The sequence below is a fragment of the Leopardus geoffroyi genome, chromosome B3 (genome assembly GCF_018350155.1).
Source record: "Leopardus geoffroyi isolate Oge1 chromosome B3, O.geoffroyi_Oge1_pat1.0, whole genome shotgun sequence".
Classification (NCBI taxonomy): domain Eukaryota; kingdom Metazoa; phylum Chordata; class Mammalia; order Carnivora; family Felidae; genus Leopardus; species Leopardus geoffroyi.
Genome location: NC_059337.1, coordinates 87,156,127 through 87,164,789, shown reverse-complemented (window position 1 = coordinate 87,164,789; position 8,663 = coordinate 87,156,127).

Genomic DNA, 8,663 nt, shown 5'->3' with positions numbered 1-8,663 from the left:
CTAGAAGTTTTAACAGCAGCAATATTAACTAGTAAGTAGACCATTTGAAAGTAAAGTCTTCAGTGATAGAGAAGTAATTCATCAAAATACTGTAATACTATGGAAAATGGAAAATATATTCTTATAATTAACTGCTGTATTCCCCTGTTCTAATACTCTGGGGCCTAGGAGAGCAGATTGTTTACAGCCGGTATTAGCATACATATCCTAAATAGCTTTTTAATGACACTGTTCTTCTTTGGTTAAATTATGTCACATAAAACCTCCCAGAGAAATTAAAAAAAAAAAAAAAAACAGCACAGCAATGAATGAGACACATAAAGTTCCTAAACTCCTTCCAGGGCCTTGCTGATACCTTGCCCATTACTGAACCAGCATACGTTCAAGGCAGCCACTCTCACCTTTCTAATGAGCATCTTTTGGGAATCACAACTGTCATAAAAGAAAAGAGATCTTATTAACCAAGAAAGTCCATAGTCCATGTAAGCCTCACACATTAAATATTGCATAATCCATTCACTAGGGAGCAGTAAAGATCAATATTCTAAGTACGATAATCTCAGATAAGCTTAAATGAATGCTTTTATATTTGTATAATGATGGCACACTTTGAACCCTAAATTATGAGTGAACTTTTAATACAAAGCACATAAACACTATCCCTTATTTTTGACAATTTATTTAAAACTGTTAATTATGCCTTTGATGCCTGACCCATTTATACATGAGTTATACTATAAATGAAAGCCAAAGGGAAGATGCCTTTACTTGGGTACCACATAGCATAACTAATTTTCCATATCAAAGGACACTTATACTTTTTTGTGACAAATTGAGATCGGTTGTTGAGGGGCTCAGGAATATCAATCTTAATGTAACCTGCCCAGGTAACTGTTTATTACCAAATCTCTGTATGCAAATAGCTAAAAATACCCTGTTTTGAAAATTCACAAATCAAAGAAATGTGGATTATAGGGGGTGAATAAAACAAAGACTTTCAAAAACAAATCCATTCATGTTGTATTGATGCTGGATCTATAGGCTTCATAGGTTTACTTATGTCTTAATATCTGCTTACCCACATCAATCATGTCTGGCTTTGTGGTAAAGCTCAGATTCTTTACATTTCTTTAACAGTGTCTAGTACAACATGACACCCATATAATAAGAAGCTTTGATGATGGTTACAAATCCCCAGTAAAACTCCCAGTTACCACAAGGGTATCTTACAAATAAAACATTTCTTAACAAACTTGTAGTCACCAATAAAAAGGATTCTAGCACTGACTTGTCACTATTTTTAAGTACTCTTTCAGTCAGAAGGAAACTCTTCTGAGTAATGTAGTATTTCTCTAACTTGAATGCACAGAGATAGCACCAAGAGATTCTGATTCTGATTCTGATTCTGATTCTGATGACCCTGGGGTGAGGCTCAAGACTGAGTTTTTAACATGCTCCCAGGTGAGGCCAGTGCTGCTGGTCCAGGAACTACACTTTGTGTAGCCAAAACAGAATTATTTCTGGAAAACCAGTACAAAACCTCAGCACCCTATTGGAGCATTCCTTGGATTTTCATTTACCTAACTTCTCAGCAAAATTAAAGAACAACTATCATTGCTGTGAAGACTGATCCTTCGAGTGGAAAACATAAAGCATTAACAGTCTAGCTCTAATTTAAAGGAATTAAATATATCTTTGCCTCACTGAAATATTCACTCATTAATCAAACATGTGCTCAGCATTAATGAAGTGCCACTGTCAGGCAAGGCAGAATAAAAAAATGGTGCAAACCTTGTATTTAAGGAGTCTTCAGTATGATAGGAAAGATGAAACATCTTCCCCAAACACAATTATCTACACCCCTACATAGAAAGGAATCAGTATCCTCAAACAAGTGGAAAGCTGGGGGGTGGGGAGGGGCCAAGGAGAGAAACAGAGTGAGCTCACCATTGTGTAAATCAAGATTACCTGAAGGGGGTGGGAGTCACCCTCTGAAGGATGAGCTGGGCTGAACATACAGAGATGTAGAGTGAGGAATGGTCCCACACAAAGGTACAGATAGAAATTTGGGTATTTTTGTTAATATTTTTATTTCTATAAACAAAATATTTAACATTTTAGAGCATGTTTTATTAAAGGTGTTTTTTTTTTTTCAGGACTTCAAAGATTAGACTAGAACTTAAAGCTCTAGTGTTCACAAAGTGGGGTTTCTGAACCAGCAGCATTAGCAAGTTTTTGGTCCCCACCAGGGACGTATTGAATCAGAAACTCTGGACCAGGGCCTAGAATTCTAATGAAACAAGCTTTCCACAATAAAGTTGGAAAACTACTGGGCTAGACCTTCTCTGCTTCAGTCTGGATAGGAATCTTTCGGGAGCTTATTGAAATGCAGAGTCCTCAGCTCCACTCCAGAGAATCAGATTTAGTATAGTTGAGGGAAGGCCTCAAATATGCATTTTTAATAAGCATTCTAGCCAATTCTGAGTGAGCCACAGGCTCCATTTTGAGAAACACTGAGTTAGAGTCTCAGTACAGGGTACAAAGGAAAGAAAAGAGGTGTGAAGAGAGTCAACAAAAACAGGGAGAAAAGGAAGAAAAAGAAAATAAAACAGTTCTGTGTTTATCAATATGAAACCAGCCAGTAAGGAGAGGGTTTGATTCTGAATGCTCTGGAAAAAAAACAAAAAACAAAAAAACAAAAAAACAAAACTAGATCCAGAAAGCTGATACCTAAGTAACTCACACATTTCATAAAGTTTGATGGACAGTTCTGGGAGGATTTTTCAATAGCCATAAACAATTCCTCTTTTATAACAGAGGTCTCTGAGTAGGACTCCTCTTGACATTACAAGTGTAGAGAAATCACTCAAGTTCTTCCCTGCTTGATGCCCAGGATAAGCCATTGCTGTTTTTAAAAGACTGTCATTTATTGCTTGTGAGTCACAGGAGAGTTGAATGGCAGAAATTATTCTTAAAGCCTCATCCTGTTTAGAAAACTAGGTCAGCATTAGCCATTTTTTTCTTAGAGAGACTGTTCTTTTTTTTTTTATCAACTTTAAGGGGTAGATCTCAGAGAGACTTAGTATCTAGAAAATAAAGTTCTAGTTCAGTAGAAGCCACAACCTATAGCATAGTGAGGTTAGTTACTAGGTTTTTAAGGTCGAATTGTACTTTCTAACCTTCTTCATTTTAAGATGAAACTGTATTGCCACTTTGGGTCTACATTATTCCAAACAGAAGACAGGACATGGAATTCCTGAAGTTCTCAAGGAACCATACAATTTCTGGGGTGTCAAGAGACAGTGTTTCCAGGGCACAGATCCCCCTGAGACTTGCAGACCGCCGACAGGCACTTCTCCGTATTAGATGTGGCCTCAGTGTCTGTCCTTCCTTAGGCCCCTTAGACTCAGGTAAAGAGCAAAGGCTTTGCAGTCAGATTGTTTGACCCCTTGGTTGATGTGTGACTTTAAGCAAATTACCTAATCTGCTTCTGCCTCAGTTTTCTCATCTCTAAAATGCGATGTTAATTATAAGAACTTCATGGAGTGGTTGTAATAATTAAAGAGATAATACATATAGAGCATTTAGAAAAGGTCTTGACAGTTTGTAAGCACTTAAATGTTATTATTCTACATATTTTATATAGCTTAAAATGGATCTAAGGGGACATGAAGATAGCACTTAAGACATTAAATAAAAATATAGGTACCATGGAAAGTTCTTTGAGAACTGAATTACTCTAGTTAGTCATAAAGACTTTCAATCAGAATCCTAAAAAAAAAAAACAAAAAAAACAAAAAACAATTCAAAGAGAGGAGCTTCAGTCTTCTTTATCTGACTTTATTGGTATTTTCATTCCAAAGTATTCCTGAAACAGCATTTCTCAAATTTATCAGGTTGCCTGGGTTTGTATTATGATTCTTTCCTCAAATGTGGGACCTTAACAATAGCCAAATCATGGAGAGGGCCTAAATGTCCATCCACTGATGAATGGATAAAGAAGATGTGGTTTATATATACAATGGAATACTACTTGGCAGTGAGAAAGAATGAAATCATGCCATTTGCAGCAACATGGATGGAACTGGAAGGTATTATGCTGAGTGAAACAAGTCAGTCAGAGGACAGATATCATATGTTTTCACTCATCTGTGGATCCTGAGAAACTTAACAGAAGACCATGGGGGAAGGGAGGGGGAAAAACAGATACAAACAGAGAGGGAGGGAGGCAAACCACAAGAGACTCATCAATACAGAGAATGAACTGAAGGTGGACAGGAGGGGGTGGGGAAGAGGGACAATGGGTGATGGGCACTGAGGAGGGTACTTGTTGGGATGAGCACTGGGTGTTGTATGTAAGCCAATTTGACAATAAATTATATTTTAAAAATGTGGGACCTTGATGGGCCACTTAATATCTCTGGACCCAAATTTCCTCATCTGTAAAATGGGCTCACGGGCACCTGCTGTGGAGGAAGCCTCAGGAACAATGTTGCTGTGTTGCTGTGGTGGTGGATGTTGCGACTATTTCATGGTCACCAGGAACAGAGAGTGAATGCTGACCCCTACAGATCTGTGGTATATCCCCAAGCAGCCTTTCAAAAGGGAGCAATGTCTCCAAAGTCTCATGCTTTACTGTTAAGATTTCATGTGAATTTTTAAAGTTCTATTCCATAATGAAGCTGTATGTTTTTATGTGAAAGTGCTTAAATTGCTTTCCAGTTAAATTACTTAAATTTCTCTCTCTTCTCTCCCTCTAACATTCCCCAAGTACAATAGATATTCACTGGCTACCCACTTATTCCCTGGTGTAAAGACATCCCAGGTTCAGAACCCTAGAGGAAAGTTCTATTCAAAACTCACATTTTCATAACCACGCTGCAATGAGAAGTCTAGTGTATTAAGCTATTTTCTAGATTGCCAAGGATTTTCAGTTCTCCAACATTCTTCCCCCACCTTGACTACTTACTGTCAAAGATCCAATATAGTAAACATACGGCATAGGAATTGAAAGTGGGAGATGCAATACTAGAAGCCAGCATCCTGCGGAGATGAGAACGCGCTGCAGAGCTATTACACAACTCATACATTATTCAGCATAAATTGCACCCAGAAAAATTGTGTTGAGATGTTTCCCACATTACAAAGGCACAGAGTTGTACTATAGAATTTGCAAATTTTCTCCAAGACTTTAATAAAATCATTGTTATTTTTAAGGAAAGGAGATCTCGTCTCTAGTTTTTGTGTAATAAGTCACCTTAACTTAGACACTAAAATTCTTATCTTGGTCTTCAAATTCAGAAGAGAAATTTGTTCCTAGCTTATAAAGCAAACATACCTAGGGGCGCCTGGGTGGCTCAGTTGGTTGAGTGTCTGGCTTCAGCTCAGGTCATGATCTCACAGCTCATGAGTTTGAGCCCTGCATCAGGGTCTGTGCTGACAGCTCAGAGCCTGGAGCCTGCTTCAGATTCTGTATCTCCTTCTCTCTGCCCCTCCCCTTGCTCATGCTTTGTCTCTCTCTCTTTCTCTCAAAAATAAATAGACATTAAAAAATTTTAAAGCAAACATACCTAAATGGCAGTCTTCCAGTCTAATAAATTCTGAATATTTTAATTTATAACAAGCTTTAAAAAAACTTACTACTGTGTAACAATCATAATGCCATAAATCATGAAGTTAAATTCTCAATTACTTTTTCTTTCTCCAAATAGAAGTCAAGCTAAGTTGATTCATAGATTTACAATGGTCTCCTATGGGAAATTTATAGAAAAAAGAAATATTTCATGCAGTGTAATTAGGGATCTATTCCTTTGGCCTTAGAACCACATAAATAAAAATAATACTTTAAAGTGTTTATATATATATATATATATGTGTGTGTGTGTGTGTGTGTGTGTGTATACATATATATGCACAATAAATGGAATTGTCTAGCCTACTAACCAACTGAGGTAAGATTAAGGAGAATTTTTCTATCTGGAATGTAAATGATGCTTTTTCCACTTAGTGATTTATTGCTTGTAAGTGATGGTTATAAAATTACAAGTATCATCAGCATAAACCACTAGTCAGTTAAGCTTCCTTTCTCTATTAAAATTTGTGTCATGAAGTTGACACAGATATGTTGAAGCAAAGTTTTCAGTGATTAATATTTTTTTTTTCTTTTCATCGGGGGCTTGGAGATGTTTCTACCTGCAGAGAAGCAAGAGCTCTAAAGTAAAGCAAAATCACCACACAAGTACATGCAAACTAATACCTTACCCTTTTGCAAATAAATTAAAATTGTGGTGCTGGGAAGATAAAAGTCTTCAAACACAGGCTTAAACAGCAAAATTTTATATTTCTTTATAAATTTAAGTGACTACGATCGCCACACTATGTATTTTAGGGAAAAAAAATTTTAAGGCTGTTTTTTCAAAGAGATGGTCACAGTACAAACGTGGACTGAGAATTTTGTGGGCAGGAACTGCCTGAGCCAGTTGTACCTGCAAAGGAGGCCTGCCTGCCAGCTCTAGCTGAGTCCATTGTAGGCTCCCAGGGAAAAAGAGCAACATGCATCTTTCATAGTCTTTTCTCTTTTTTTAAGTTTAGTTATTTTGAGAGAGAGAGAGAGAGAGAGAGATAGAGAGAGAGAGCGAGCGCACACAGTGAGCAAGTGGGGGAGAGGCAGAGAAAGAGAGAGAGAGACAGAGAGAGAGACAGAGAGGATCTCAAGCAGGCTCTGCATTATCAGCACAGAGCCCTATGCAGGGATCAAACTCACAAACCATAAGATCATGACCTGAGCAGAAATTAATAGTCTGACACTTAACCAATTGAGCCACTCAGGTGCCCCAGCACCAACTTTCTGAAGGAAGGAAGGAAGTAACTAAAAATTTGTTATAGTCTCTTATTCACTATACTTAATTGGGTTTTAACTTAATTATGTCATAGCATCAGCCAATTATAAAGATTACAATGATTAGCCTGAGATGTTGATACATTGTGATTTCATTTTGCCCTCATCACCTTGACACAGAGTTGTTTTTCAGCTGTTATTTTTATAGCAGGCTGACTTCATTCATCACATCTTGAGTTTTTCTAACTTCATTTTCTAAAGTTATTCATCTCATCTTGTGGTTTTCAGGGTGCTGTGTGTATATGTGTAAGTTAGGCATTGTAAAAGCTGTGGTTCTAAAGACCTCTCTACTCACAGGAAAGGTTAAATAAGAATAGCATTGATGTCATTGCTTTGCCTTTTGAAGATTCTGGGCTTGCTTAGAATCTCACAGCATGCTCACTTTATCATAGAAATGAATAGTAAAATGTAGCCATAGTGTGTTGGGTCATATTGTCCTGCAGGACATAATGTTCAGGCTTGTGTTTTGTTTAAGTAAGTTCATCAAATATTTATGAAGCACCTGCTGTGTGCCAGGAACTGTGATAAGCATTGGTGAGGTAGCAGTGAACAAGGTAGACCTAATCCTTGCCCTTGTAGAGTTTCTGAGTGGTGGGGAAGACAGTCATTAAACAAGGATGTACGGACATGAAGCATGTTCCAGAGAGTAGGTGATAGTGCTGTGGAAGGGGAGAGCACAAATATCTAAGCCACCCCCCTATGTAGGGAAAAAGTCTCTTTCTGAAAATAAATTAGCCATGAAAGGTAGGTGAGGATAGGAACAGATGTTGGACATTGGGATCTCATCATGGATAGTCATAAAATGCCTGTTATTCTTGGAGATCAATGATTCTAAGACATTGACTAACATTTTTTATGCTCTGCTGGAAAACTTCTGGGAGTAAGACCTTGTTATTACAAAATGCTCCGAATACAGACTAACACTATCAAAGCACACAATTATTGCTTCTGGTTCTGATCTGCCTGTCCAGGTACCAGTCAACTTCTGCTTCTTGTTCTTTCTCTTTCCCTCCCCATCTCAATAGGGATTATTGTTTTTCCCTCTCTCACTCTGATTACTCTTCCAGATGCACTCCAGGCACTAATACTATACAGTGTTTCCCAAATTGTAATACGAGAAACATTGGCATAAGAAGAGATCCTTTCAGGTAGAACAAGGACAAACTTCTCATTATTTATACATTTATTTTTATAAATTCCTTATTTTAAGTAAATTCAATCGATATTAATAAGCCCACTAAAAGAAATATATAGAGTAAATAAAAATGAAACAAAGTTTGGGTAACATCATTATCCTAGAGGTACTCTAAATTGATTATTTAACCTTTTTGTACCTCGTATTTTTCTTCTGTAAAGTGGGAATAACAAGACCTCCATAGGTTATAATGGTGAAATGAAAATGTCCTTAAGCCATAACTGAGTTTCTGATACATAGTAGGTCTTTAACAAATGACGATTTCCTTTTTCTTCCCTCTCTTACTGCCTACATATTGAACTTCTACTGCCATTCTTATCTGGCTTTTATTTTATTTTTAGTTTTTTTTTTTTTTTAACAGTTATTCATTTTTGAGAGACAGAGTGCAAGCAGAGAAGGGGAGAGAGAGGGACACAGCATCTGAGGCAGGCTCCAGGCTCCAAGCTGTCAGTACAGACCCCCAACACGGGGCTCGAACTCACGAACCCTGAGATCATGACCTGAGCTGAAGTCGGATGCTTAACCGACTGAGCCACCCAGGTGCACCATCTGGCTTTTAATATTAAAGAT